The sequence below is a fragment of the Rhinolophus ferrumequinum genome, chromosome 10 (assembly GCF_004115265.2).
Source record: "Rhinolophus ferrumequinum isolate MPI-CBG mRhiFer1 chromosome 10, mRhiFer1_v1.p, whole genome shotgun sequence".
In the NCBI taxonomy this organism is placed as follows: domain Eukaryota; kingdom Metazoa; phylum Chordata; class Mammalia; order Chiroptera; family Rhinolophidae; genus Rhinolophus; species Rhinolophus ferrumequinum.
In genome coordinates, this window is record NC_046293.1 from 23,574,574 (window position 1) to 23,587,692 (window position 13,119).

At 40.4% G+C, this 13,119-nt stretch overlaps 1 pseudogene; it reads left to right on the top strand.

The window, feature by feature from the left end:
- The first annotated feature begins 6,482 nt into the window (after positions 1-6,482).
- LOC117029178 (small ubiquitin-related modifier 2-like) lies at positions 6,483-6,767 on the top strand (annotated as a pseudogene).
- Positions 6,768-13,119: the final 6,352 nt, after the last annotated feature.

The window sequence follows — 13,119 nt, forward strand, 5'->3', positions numbered from 1 at the left end:
TATTTGGAGATTTTGGACAATCCCTGCATACAAAAACAGAGAAAAGTAAATCACAGAAACAGCATGGGATTTTAAATCAGAAAGATTCTAGATTTTATTTCTCCATCTGCCACTAACTAGCTATAGGATCTTAGGCAAGTCACTTCACCTCACTGAGCCTCAGTGTCTTCATCTATGAAGTGAGAGTAATGCCACCTAATTCCCAAGACTGGATGAAAATTTAAAGAAATAATGCCTTTGACAGAGCACGTAGGTGCTCCACCAATGACCACCCCACTCCTTCCCCTTCTCGCTCCCTGCACTTTCCTCTCATCTTCCCTATAATAAATTCCCTCTGCTTAAGTTAACCAGAGTCCATTTCTGTTGGCTGCAACCAAGAACACAGACTGATAGAGCCTGTGACCGTCTTTTCACCACCACCTCACAGCTCCCACAGAGTGGATATTCTCCTGTTTTCTCACATCTTCTTTATCCAGTCATCCATCAATGGACATTTAGGTTGTTTCCATATCTTGGCTATTATGAATAATGCAGCAATAAAGACAGGAATGCTGGTATCTCTTCCATATCCTGTTTTCTTTTCCTCTGGATATATACCCCAGAAGTGGGATTGCTGGATGATATGGTACTTCTATTTACATTTTTTGAGTAACCTCCATACTGTTTTCCATATTGGCTGCACAATTTATTTCCCCATCAACAGTGTACAAGTGTTCCCTTTCTCCATATCCTCGCCCTCATTATCTCTTATCTTTCTGATGGCAGCCATTCTAATAAGTGTGAGATGATAGCTCATTATGGTTTTGATTTGAGTTTCCCCGATGATTGGTGATTACTGAGCACATTTTCATGTACTGTTGGCCATTTGGATGTCTTTTTGGAAAAAATGTCTGTTTGGTTCCTCTGGCCATTTTTTAAATTCAATTATTTTTTGGTTTTTGCCATTGAATTGTATGAGTTCTTAGATATTTAGATATAAGCGCTTATCAGATATATGATTGCAAATAGTTTTCTCCCATTCCATTAAGATTAACTTTTTATTTTCTTCATGGTTTATTTTGCTATGCAGAAGCCTTGTCATTTGATGTAGTCCCTGTTGTTCATTCTTGCTTTTGTTGCCTTTTCTTTTGGTGCCAAATCAAAAATTATTTGCCAGACTGATGTCAAGGAGCTTTCCCCTAAAGTTTTCTTCTAGAAGTTCTATGGTTTTCAAGTCTTATATTCAAGTCTTTAATCCATTTTGAGTTGATTTTGTGTATGATGTAAGATAGGGGTCCAATTTTCCCAACACCATTTATTGAAGATACTATCCTTTCCCATTGTATATTCTTGATTCTTTTGTCGTAAATTGACCATAGATGTGTGGGTTCATTTCTGGCCTCTCTATTCTGTTCAGTTGATCTGTGTGTTTGTTTTTATGCCCATAACTATACTGTTTTGATTACTATAGCTTTGCAATATAGTTTGAAATTAGAAAGTGCAATGCCTCCAGATTTGTTCTTCTTTCTTCAAGATTACTTTGGCTATTCAGGGTTTTTTGTGGTTTCATACAATTTGATATTGTTCAAATGTTTACACTGTCCAAAGCAATCTATAAATTCAATGCATTCTGTATCAAAATTCCAATGGCATTTTTCACAGAAATAGAAAGTAGTATGAACATTTTAACAATATTAATTCTTCCAATCCATGAACATAGACAATCTTTCCTTTTGTCTTCCTCAATTTCTTTCATCAGTGTCTTATAGTTTTCAATGTACAGATTTTTAACCTCCTTAGTTAAATTTATTCCTAGGTATTTTATTCTTTTTGATGCAATTGTAAATGGGATTGTTTTCTTAATATATATTTCTGATAGCTCATTACTAATGTATAGAAACCCAACTAATATTTGTATATTGACCTTGTACTCTGCAACTTTATGGAATTTATTAGTTCTAACAGTTTTTGGGTGGTGCCTTAGGATTTTCTATATATAATATCATGCCATGTGCAAATAAAACCAGTTTTACTTCTTCCTTTCCAACTTGGATGCCTTTTATTTCTTTTCCTTGCCTAATTGCTCTGGCTGGGACTTCCGGTACTATGCTGAATAAAAGTGGCAAAAGTGGGCAGCCTTGTCTTGTTCCTGATCTTAGAGGAAAAGCTTTCAGCTTTTCACCATTATGATGTTAGCTGTGGGCTTGTCATATATGGTCTTTATTGTGTTGAGGTATGTTTCCCCTATACCTAATTAGTTGAGAGTTTTACCATGAATGGATACGGAATTTTGTCAAATGTTTTTTCTGCATCTATTGAGATGATCACATAATTTTCCTTCATTTTGTAAATGTGGTGTGTCACATTGATTTGCAGATGTTGAATCATTTGTGCATCCCTGGAAAAAATCCCACTTGATCATGGTGTATGATTCTTTTAGTGTATTGTTGACTTGGGTTTGCTAATATTTTATTGAGGATTTTTGCATCTATATTCAATAGGGATATTGGCCTGTAATTTTCTTTTCTTGTAATGTCCTTGTCTGGTTTTGGTATCAGGGTAAAGCTGACCTAATAAAATTAGTTTGGAATTGTTCCTCCTTTTCTAATTTTTGGAAGAGTTTGAGAAGAATTGGTATTAATTTTCTTAAAGTGTTTGGTAGAATTCCCCAGTGAAGCCATCTGGTCCTGTACTTTTCTTTGTTGGGAGGTTTCTGATTTCTGATTCAATCTCCTTACTAGTAACTGAGTGTTCAAGTTGTTTATTTCTTCATGATTCAGTCTTAAGAGCTTGTATGTTTCTAGGAATTTATTCATTTTTTCTGGGTGTTCAATTCATTGGTATATATTTGTTCATAGTAGTGTCTTCTGATCATTTGTATTTGTGTGGTCATTTGTATCAGTAGTAACGTCTCCTCTTTCATTTATAATTCTGTATGCGTCTTCTCTCTTGTTTTCTTGGTGAGTCTAGCTAAAGGTTTGTCTATTTTGTTTATCTTTAAAAAACAGATCTTAGTTTTATTGGTCTTTTCTATTATCTGTTTAGTCTCTATTTCATTTATTTCTGCTCTATTTGTTGTTATTTCCTTCTTTCTATTAACTTTGGGCTTAGTTTGTATTTAGTTTCTTGAGGTATAAATTAGGTGTTTATTTGAGATATTTTTTTTTCTTAATGTAGGCATTTATCACTATGAACTTCTCGCCTAGAACTGCTTTTGTTGTAGCCCATAAGTTTTAGTATGCTGTGTTTTTAATTTTGAGATACTTTTTATTTCTTTCTTCTTCAACCCATTAATTGTTCTGTAACATGTTATTAATATCCACATATTAGTGAATATTCCAGTTTTCTTCTTCTAATTGATTTCTAGTTTCATACCATTGTAGTTGGAAGAACTGCTTGACATTATTTCAATCTTCTTAAAATTATTAAGACTTGCTTTGTGGCCTAACATATAATCTATCCTGGAGAATATTCCATGTGTGCTTCTGATACTGTTGGATGAAATGTTCTGTAAACGTCTGTTAAGTTCATCTGGTATACCATGTAGTTTAAATACAACATTTCCTTATTGATTTTCTGTTTGGATGATTTGTCCATTGTTGAAAGTGGGGTAGTGAAATCCCTGACTATTTTTATAGTGCTGTCTATGTCTCCTTTCATGTCTATTAATATTTGCTTTCTATATTTAGGTGCACCCATGTTGGGTACATAAATATTTACAGACACTATATCTTCTTGTTGGATTGACTCCTTTATCATTATATGATAACCTTCTCTGTCTCTTATTACAGTTTTTGCCTTAAAGTCTATTTTGTCTGATGAAAGTATAGCTACCCCTGCTTTCTTTTGATTTCCCTTTACATGGAATATCTATTTCCACACCTTCACTTTCAGTCTATGTGTGTCCATAAAGCTGAAGTGAGTCTCTTATAGGCAGCACATAATTGGGTCTTGTTTTTATTCTATTCAGCCACTCTATGTCTTTTGATTGGAGAATTTAGTCCTTTTACATTGAAAATAATTATTAATAGGTATGAACTTACTATTGTCATTTATTGATTGTTTTCTGGCTGTTGTGTGATTCCTTTGTTCCTTTCTTCTTCTCTTGCTCTGTTCCTTTGTGATTTGATGATTTTTTGTTGTGGTATGTTTAGTGTCCTTTCTCTTTGTCTTTTGTATATTTACTATAGGTTTTTGTTTTGTGATTATCATGAGACTTACATAAAACATTTTATTTTTATAAAACTATATTATAAGCTGATAACTTAACATTGGATGAATACTAAAGATCTACATTTTTACTCTCCACACACACATTTTATGCTTTTGATGTCACAATTTACATCTTTTCACCCTGTGTACTCATTAACCACCCTACATAAAATTTCAATAACACCTCCCTCGGCACTCGATTTTTTTATCCTGCTCTTTTTGATTTTTCAAATCAAAAAGATATTAATCTTTTTCAGATTTGAATCAAATGGCCCTCAATTTTCCAGTTATAGACACACACACACACGCACACAGAGGGTGCCAAAAAATGTATACACATTTTAAGAAAGGAAAAAACTGTATTAAAATTGTAATACTCAATATATACTGATAACAAAAGATGAACACAAATCATGTTTGACTTCTACAATTACAAGAGGTGCTCAAAGTGGTTACCATCAGCGTAATTTTAATAAGCTTTTTTCCTTTCTTAAAATGTGTATACATTTTTATGGCAATTTATTATCTATCGCTCTGCCTGAGGGGCATCTTTGTCTGTTTTGTTCACTAATATATCCCAAGCACTTAGAGCAGTGCCTGGAACATAGTAGGCACTCAATAAATTTGTTAAATGGTGAATCAATTTATTCAACAGATATGTAAGCCTACTCTTCACCAGACCCTATGCTACCCATGTTCGCATAATGAAGAAGAAACAGTCCTTGCATTTATGAAACTTACAGTCAAGCTTCTTATCTGATGAACCTCAGACATGCTAAGAAATGAATGACTAGATGATGTCATTCTTCCTATAGAATGTGGGATCTTTACAGAAACACATTTTAATCCAGAGAAATGGCCTTCTAATTTCAGATTTCAGCCTGGCTATTTCTCGGTAGAGCGGCCTTCTGGGTACATCTCAAATTACACCTGGAAGGATACCCCACCCACACAGCTAGCCTACCAGAGCGCTGACCACCAAGAAAGGAGTCCTGAGACAACCACCTTCCTTCCTCATGGTCAAGACATTCCCTGTATCACTCAAGTCTCAGCAGCAAACAGATAGAACTTATCCAAAAGGGATGACTCAGGAAAGTTTATTGGAAGTGCTTATCATAGACAGGCAGTGGGTTGGTTGAGGGAAACCAAATAGCAATGATGAAGCACCCTGGGGCTGGCAAAAGCTGGAAGGCACCACCACTCTGAGGCATGAGGAAGAAGGGGAAGGGCGCAGGAGCCAGCAAGGCCTGGAGCTACGGCCCTCAGGAAAGAAATGAAGCTGCTGCCAACCAGCCGCCCAACGGCAAGTGAGCTAGCGAGATGTGTGCCATTCCCACTCTTGTCTCACCCTCCACATCCTGCTGGCGCGTCCCATTGGCTGACTGGAAGCCAGATGGCAAGGGAGCCCAGTGGAAGCTATCCTCAAAGATCAGCCTGCTGGGGTGAAAGCAGCTAGAGAAGAGTGCACAGCAGGTCTGGAGGGGCAAACAGAATATCTAGCACACTCTCTATATCTTCCTGTGGGTCAGGCTGGGAAACCCAGGTGCAGGCCACTAAACTTGGGAAATCTGTATTCCACACCAGGCATGGGCCTGAGGTATCAGAGTGGAGAGGAAAGCTTTGCACAGCAAACATTCTTCAGTTCTGAAAAAGGAAACAAAGTGTGCTTTTCTGGCCATCACCATGGATACCACTCTGCGCTGCTTTTCAGCCCCAAGTACAGGGAATGGCGGGAAGTCACTTTTCCATTACCCACCCTTTCCGTTCCCGTCCCTTTTTCCTTCCTTCTTGGCCCCAAACAGAGATTTCCTTTGTTGCATCCATTCCCAAGGACAGTTTTTACAAGAACAATAGATGGCAGTTCTGGATAGAGGGTGGAGGACGGTTGGACAAGGACAGACCATGTTATGTTGGGAGAGAGGAAATGGGGAGGAAGTAACAGCATGAGGTGGCACAGGGGGTGCCAGAGAACCCAGAGTGAAGGACAGAGGATTATGGGGAAGCCACCAATGAGGGGTAACCTGGAAACCTAATATGTTTAGACTGTTGTTAACAAGCAACTTTTACAGTGTTGGCAAAATAAGGACATCAAACTGTGGCTGCCCTGCCTCCTCCCTGCCCTGACACTGGGATGAGAGGAAAGGGGCTTTTAGTCATCCTTCCTTGTGAATTCATCAGAAGTGGTTACTAGTGTCCTGCTTCTGCCGCTCCTGGTGCGGCTTGGGTGCTCATTGGGTGCAGACCTGGTACCTTTTTTGTGAAGCGCAGCTGAAGAGACTCTGGAGTTGGCCATGGCCAATGAAAAGCCCAAGAAGGAGTCAAGACGGAGAACAACAATCACATTAATTTGAAGGTGGTGCGGCAGAGTGGTTCTGTGATGCTGTTTAAGGTTAAGAGGCACACACCACTTAGTGAACTAAGGAAGCTATCGTGAATGACAGCATTTGTCAATGAGGGAGATCAGAGTCCAGTTTGATGTGCAGCCAATCAATGAAACAGACACACCTGCATACCTGGAAATGGAGGATGAAGATACAATTGATGTGTTCCAGCAGCAGACGGAAGGTGTCTACTAAAAAGGGAACCTGCTGCTTCAGAACTCTGTTCCTCCAAACCAAGACGTTCTCAATGAGAAAACTGCAATTTGGTTCCACAACATCCTGACTACTACTGTGTAGTTTTCTCTATTCTTTCATTTTCCCCTTCTCCATTCCTTCAGTGTACATAAAGTAACTGATGTATTGCACAAGCATTTGCATTTTTTTAAACTAAATGTCCAATGTATGTTTTGATCGACATCAAATGGAGATGGGATGGGGAAAAATACTGGTTCTGTGAAAATACCCCATTTCTCCATTAGTGGCACACTCATTCAGCTCTTATCTTTATATTCCAGTAAGTTATTTTGCTCTCACTGTTTGAAAAAAAAACAAAATCCTTTCATGTCTTCTTCAATTGGAGAATTTTAATGTTTTTCATTTATCATTGTAAAACCAAGGACAATTTTATAACTTTTTTGCACATAGCTGTTACATGTAGGGCAATCTGTCTTAAAATCGAGATGAATTACTCTAAAAGAAATGAATCCTAGATAGTTTTCTCTTCAAGTCAAGTGTCTTGTTGTTTAAATAAACTTCATGTGTAAAGAAAACATAAATGGTTACAAGTGAGCAGCAGATTCCAGAGGGTTAGGGCACCAGGTCTTCCTCCAGAGGAGACTGCTGGAAGAAGGATGCGCTTCTTGCTTAGAAAAGCAAAGGAAAAAATGGGAAGTTGGCCATAGTCTTGTCCAGTGACTGCTTTATGACATCATTTTTTTATGCTTGTGCCTAAGGCGCCTCCATATCCAGTCAGTTCTGCTGAGCTGGGTTACTATAGAAGTTGGGGTAAGGGGAGGCCTTCTTATCCAACCTTCTCTGCATCAGGTCTGCCCTTCAGCCCAGCTCTTCATCCACTCTCAGGGCACCTTTGCCCACATCCTTCTGGTCCCTCCACTCAATGCCAACATGTCCTTCTGGGCTTGTCTGCAGAAAGTGTTTATTCTCTGACCATTATGCTACCCTCTCCTCTGAAATGCCAGAGCACTCACTGCTTACAGCACTCTGTGTTCACTCAGCATTACCCACGTCTTGTTCTATGTGGCTTCCTTACTTCCCAACAAACGGCCTAGGATCCCATCACACCTAACTCCATGCTGGGTACATAGAATAGGCTCTCAATGAGTACATTCTGATTTAGTGAGGAAGGGAGGCAAGATTTTAGGATATACCATTGTCAGGGACATTAATACAGCCTGGGTGCTGTTTCCTAAGAAATGGCAAATTACCCTTCACTCTGCCAACCAGGAAAGGTGTTCCAATTCAGTGAATATAGATAACACTGGTGTCACAATTTGCAGTCACCAAAGCACATCTTTGCAGAATATCCTATTTGAACCACACAGCAATCTTGTGAGGTGGCAGGACACATTAGCCCATTTAATAGATGAGGAAATTGAGAGTCAGAGAAGTTAAGTGATATGACCCAGGGCACACAGTCCAGAACACATGTCCCTAGACTCCTAGCCTCACACCTATTGTATGTATGCACTTAGTATTCAGGATAACACCTAGGACCCAAAGACAAGAGAAAAGGCTATCAAGCTGGGAGATTACAGATATAACTTTACTCCTGGGCAGAATGCAAGACTGAAGGAAGATGAGAGGAAGCAATCAACTCCACCTAGCTCACATGTCATGATAACTCAGTCTGGTGAAGACCTGGGGAAAGACAAACACAAAGGTTCACTAAGATCTTTTGGCTGCCAACTTGGCTGGTTGAGCCCTGAGTTCAAGGGTCCTAGCTCCAGGTAACAAGTTCAGAGAAATGACCCACTGCCCAGAACCTGCAAAAATGAACCCCACTGGATGGGTGAGAACACTAGTGCCTCCTAAGGAAAGAAATCCTATAAACTGAAGTAGGGCCAGGAGAAGCTGAAAAGACACATGACTCCTACAGAAGCAGCTCTCACATGTGACACAGGTGCCTCCACTGAAAGATTCTGGGACAGCCTTCAAAGCCAATTAGAAGAAAATAAGTGCTAGGAGAGATCAAAGATGGTGGAATAAACACTGTGCCTGTGTCCTTCCATGAACACATTAAAATTACAACTAAATTATAGAACAATCAACCTGGAGAATCATCTGAAGTCTAGACAAACAGAAGTCCTATAACTAAAAATATAAAGAAGCCACATTGAGATTGGTAGGAGGGGCAGAGACGCTGAATGGCCCCCAAACCTCTGTGTAATGGTTGAGAACGAGGAGGCATATCTCAGCCACGGAAGAGTGAGGCTCCCCAGCCCAGAGTAGTGGTGCCAGGAAGAGGAGCCCCCACAACATCTGGCTGTGAAAAACAGTGGGGATTCTGACCATCCTGGTGAGACACAAGGCTGCGGGAAACCCAGATGTCCTCTTAAACAGCCCACGCACAGAGCACAGACTCATGCGCTCACAGGCACTCACCCTGGGCTCCGGTGGAGAGACGGTGACTTGGAGGGTGTCAGGGGCTTATGGGGCGCAGACTGAGGTGTGTGGCTTTGAGGTAAGGGCTGGAGGACAGTCGCCATTTTCCCTGTGAGAGGTCCTCTCCTCCCGTGCAGCAGGCAGGCAGGCGCCATCTTTTCTGTGTTGAGACCTCCCCCATTCAGCCAAATCTGAATCTGATTGGTCTGGTGAGCTCCACTGGGCCCCGCCCAACCCAACTCCTCCAACACCTGGAGGTACTTTCTCCAGCGGCTAGCCCTACCATACTGCGGATCACTTTGTAGCTCCTACCGGGTAGCCCCACGCTGGTCACAGGCAGTGGGTGACCTGGGCCTGCACCGGAGCCCCTCCCAAGATGCTCCAGAACCAATATACTTGGAGGTTGGCTTCAGACCACAGCAGAGCACTACCCAATTAGCCCCACAAGCAGCATACACAAAGGGAGGTCTCAATAGGCACCAGAGCCCACTGGGGCAAATCCCACATAGTGGGGTAAGCCCCACACACAGCAGCCTGTGGCCAAACCCCACGGCCAATCAGCCTGAGGATCAATCCCATCCAATGACATGCCAATAGCAATCAAGGCTCAACTATAACAGGAGGGCACATACAACCCACACAAGCGTCATTCCTGGAGCACCCAGAGCAGGTGACCAGGGAGATTGTGCCAGGGCACATAAAACCACCTGGCCAAGACTGGGAGACATAGCAGATCTACCTAATACATAGAAACAAACACAGAGAGGTAGCCAAAATGAGGAAACAAAGAAATGTGTCCCAAATAAAAGAACAAGAGAAAACTCCAGAAGAAGAACTAAACAAAATGAAGGAAAGCAACCTCCCAGAGATAAAGTTCAAAACAATGGTTATAAAGATGCTCAAGGGACTTAGTGGGAACTTCAACAGAGAGATAGCAAGCATAAAAAGGGACACAGAAACCATAAAAAAGAACCAGTCAGAAGTGAAGAATACAATAACTGAAATGAAGAATGCACTAGAAGAAATCACCAGCAAACTAGATAAAGCAGAGGATCTAATCAGTGATTTGAAAGACCAGATAGTAGAAAATACCCAATCAGAATGGCAAAAAGAAAAAAGAATCCCAAAAAATGAGGATGGTTTAAGACACCTCTGGTACAACATCAAGCATAACGACATTTGCATCATAGAGGTACCAGAAGGAGAAGAGAGAAAGCAAGGCATTGAGAACCTATTTGAAGAAACAATGACTGAAAACTTTTCCAACCTGGTGAAGGAAATAGACATACAAGTCCAGAAAGTGCAGAGAGTCCCAAACAAGATGAACCCAAACAGACCCACACCAAGACACATCATAATTAAAATGGCAAAGGTTAAAGACAAAGAGAGAATCCTAAAAGCAACAAGAGAAAAGCAACTAGTATAAGGGAGCCCCCATAGGATTGTGAGCTGATTTCTCAACAGAAATTTTGCAGGCCAAAAGGAATTGGCCCAAAATAGTCCATGTGATGAAAAGCAAGGACATACAACCAAGGGCACTCCACCCAGCAAGGCTATCATTTAAAATCGAAGGACAGATAAAACAAGCTTCCCAGACAAGAAAAAGCTAAAGGAGTTCATTACCACGAAACCAGTACTACAAGGAATATTAGAGGACTGCTTTAAGATGGAAAAAAAAATCAAAATTATGAATACTAAAATGGCAATAGCTACATATCTATCAACAATTACTTTCAGTGTAAATGGATTAAATGCTCCAATCAAAAGATATAGGAGAGATGAATAGATAAGAAACAAAATCCTTACATATGCTGCCTACACGAAACTCACTTCAGATCGAGAGACACACACTGATAGAAAGTAAAGAGATAAAGTTATTTCATGAAAATGAAAATGAAAAATCAAACTAAAAAAAAGCTAGGGGGCAGCCAGATGGCTCAGTTGGTTAGAGTGTGAGCTCTTAACAACAAAGTTGCCAGTTCGTTTCCCACATGGGCCCGTGAACTGTGCCCTCGCACAACTAGATTGAAAACAACAGCTTGAGCTTGGACGTGAGCCTCCGGTGGGTTCAATTCCTTCATGGGATGGTAGGCTGCACCCCCTGCAACTAAAGATTGAAAACAGCGACTGGACTTGGAGTTGAGCTGCACTCTCCACAGCTAGATTGACGACTTTACTTGGAAATGATGGGCCCTGGAAAAACACACTGTTCCCCAACATTCCCCAATAAAAAATTTTTTTAAAATTTTGTGCACCTGAAGCTAATAAAAAAAAAAACCTAAAAAAAAATTTTTTTAAAGTAAGTGGTACATACAGAGGGTGCCAAAAAACATATACACATTTTAAGAAAGAAAAAAACTGTATTAAAATTGTGATAATATGTACCGATAACAAAAGATGAATACAAGTCATGTGTATACATTTTTTGGTACCCCCGGCATATAATGGAATATTACTCGCCATGGAAGGGAATGGGTTCTTGCCATCTGCGGTGATATGGATGGGCCTGGAGGGTACTGTGCTGAGTGGAATGCCAGACAGAGAAAGACACATGCAGTGCAATTTCACTTACATGTGGAATCTAAAAACTAAAATGTATAAACAAAACAGAAACAAACTCGTAGATACAGAAAACATCTTGATGATTGCCAGATAGAAGGGTGTGGGTGAAATAGGAGAAGGCATTAAGAAGTATAAACTGGTAGATACAAAATAGTCATGGGGAATGTAAAATATGGAATGTAGTCAATGATATGGTAATAACTATGTACAGTGCTAGGTGGATACTAATCAAAGGGATCACTTCTTAAATTATATAAATGTCTAACCACTATGCTGCACACCTAAAATTAATATAAAATAATATTGAATACCAACTGTAACTGAAAAATTAAAAGGGGGAAGGTAAAGGAAAATAAGAGGTCTAAATTTCTAGGTATAAAACAAATAAGTCATGGGGATATAATGTACAGCACAGGTCAATAATATTGTGATAGCATAGTATGGTGTCAGATGGTTGCTGGACTTATCATGGTGATCACTTCTTTAGGTATATTGATGTTAAATAACTATGGTGTACCCCTGAAACTAATATAATATTCTTTTTAATAAAAATATTTTTTAAAAAGAAGAAGACAGTGAGTTCAATACCAGAGGTACCCAAACATGACTGCACAAGAAAACTGCACGAGTCGTTCTTAAAAGTACAGACTTCTGGGGCCACCTCAACCCTACTGACTCTCTCCTCAGAGCATTGGTGCTCAACCTCAGCTGCACACTAGAATCATCCCAATGTCCGGGCGAATCTCTCCAGGGTAGGGCCTGGGCATTTTCTTTAAGTCCACCTGGTATTGAAGGGGACCAAAGTCCTGTCACCCCAAAATACGCCTTTTGGGATACTTATTTTAAGCCGGTTATTAAGAAACAAAAGACTCAGAAAGAACCTTTGACCCTCCCCCTTACAAAAAGGAATTCAGATAGAAGAACCTGCTTCAGAAAGGGAATCTTAGTGGGCTGGCCCGGTGGCTCAGGCGGTTAGAGCTCCATGCTCCTGACTCCCAAGGCTGTCAGTTCCATTCCCACATGGGCCAGTGGGCTCTCAACCACAAGGTTGCCTGTTCGACTCATGCAAGGAATGGTGGGCTGCGCCCCCTGCAACTGGTAACGGCGGCTGGACCTGGAACTGAGCTGCGCCCTCCACAACTAAGACTGAAAGGACAACAACTTGAAGCTGAATGGCACCCTCCACAACTAAGATTGAAAGGACAACAGCTTGACTTGGAAAAGAGTCCTGGAAGTACACACTGTTCCCCAATAAAGTCCTCTTCCCCTTCCCCAATAATATCTTTAAAAAAAAAAAAAGAAGAAGAAGAAAGGGAATCTTAGTATTTCACCTTAGCATGCTTGAATTAAGTGTGGCAGACCG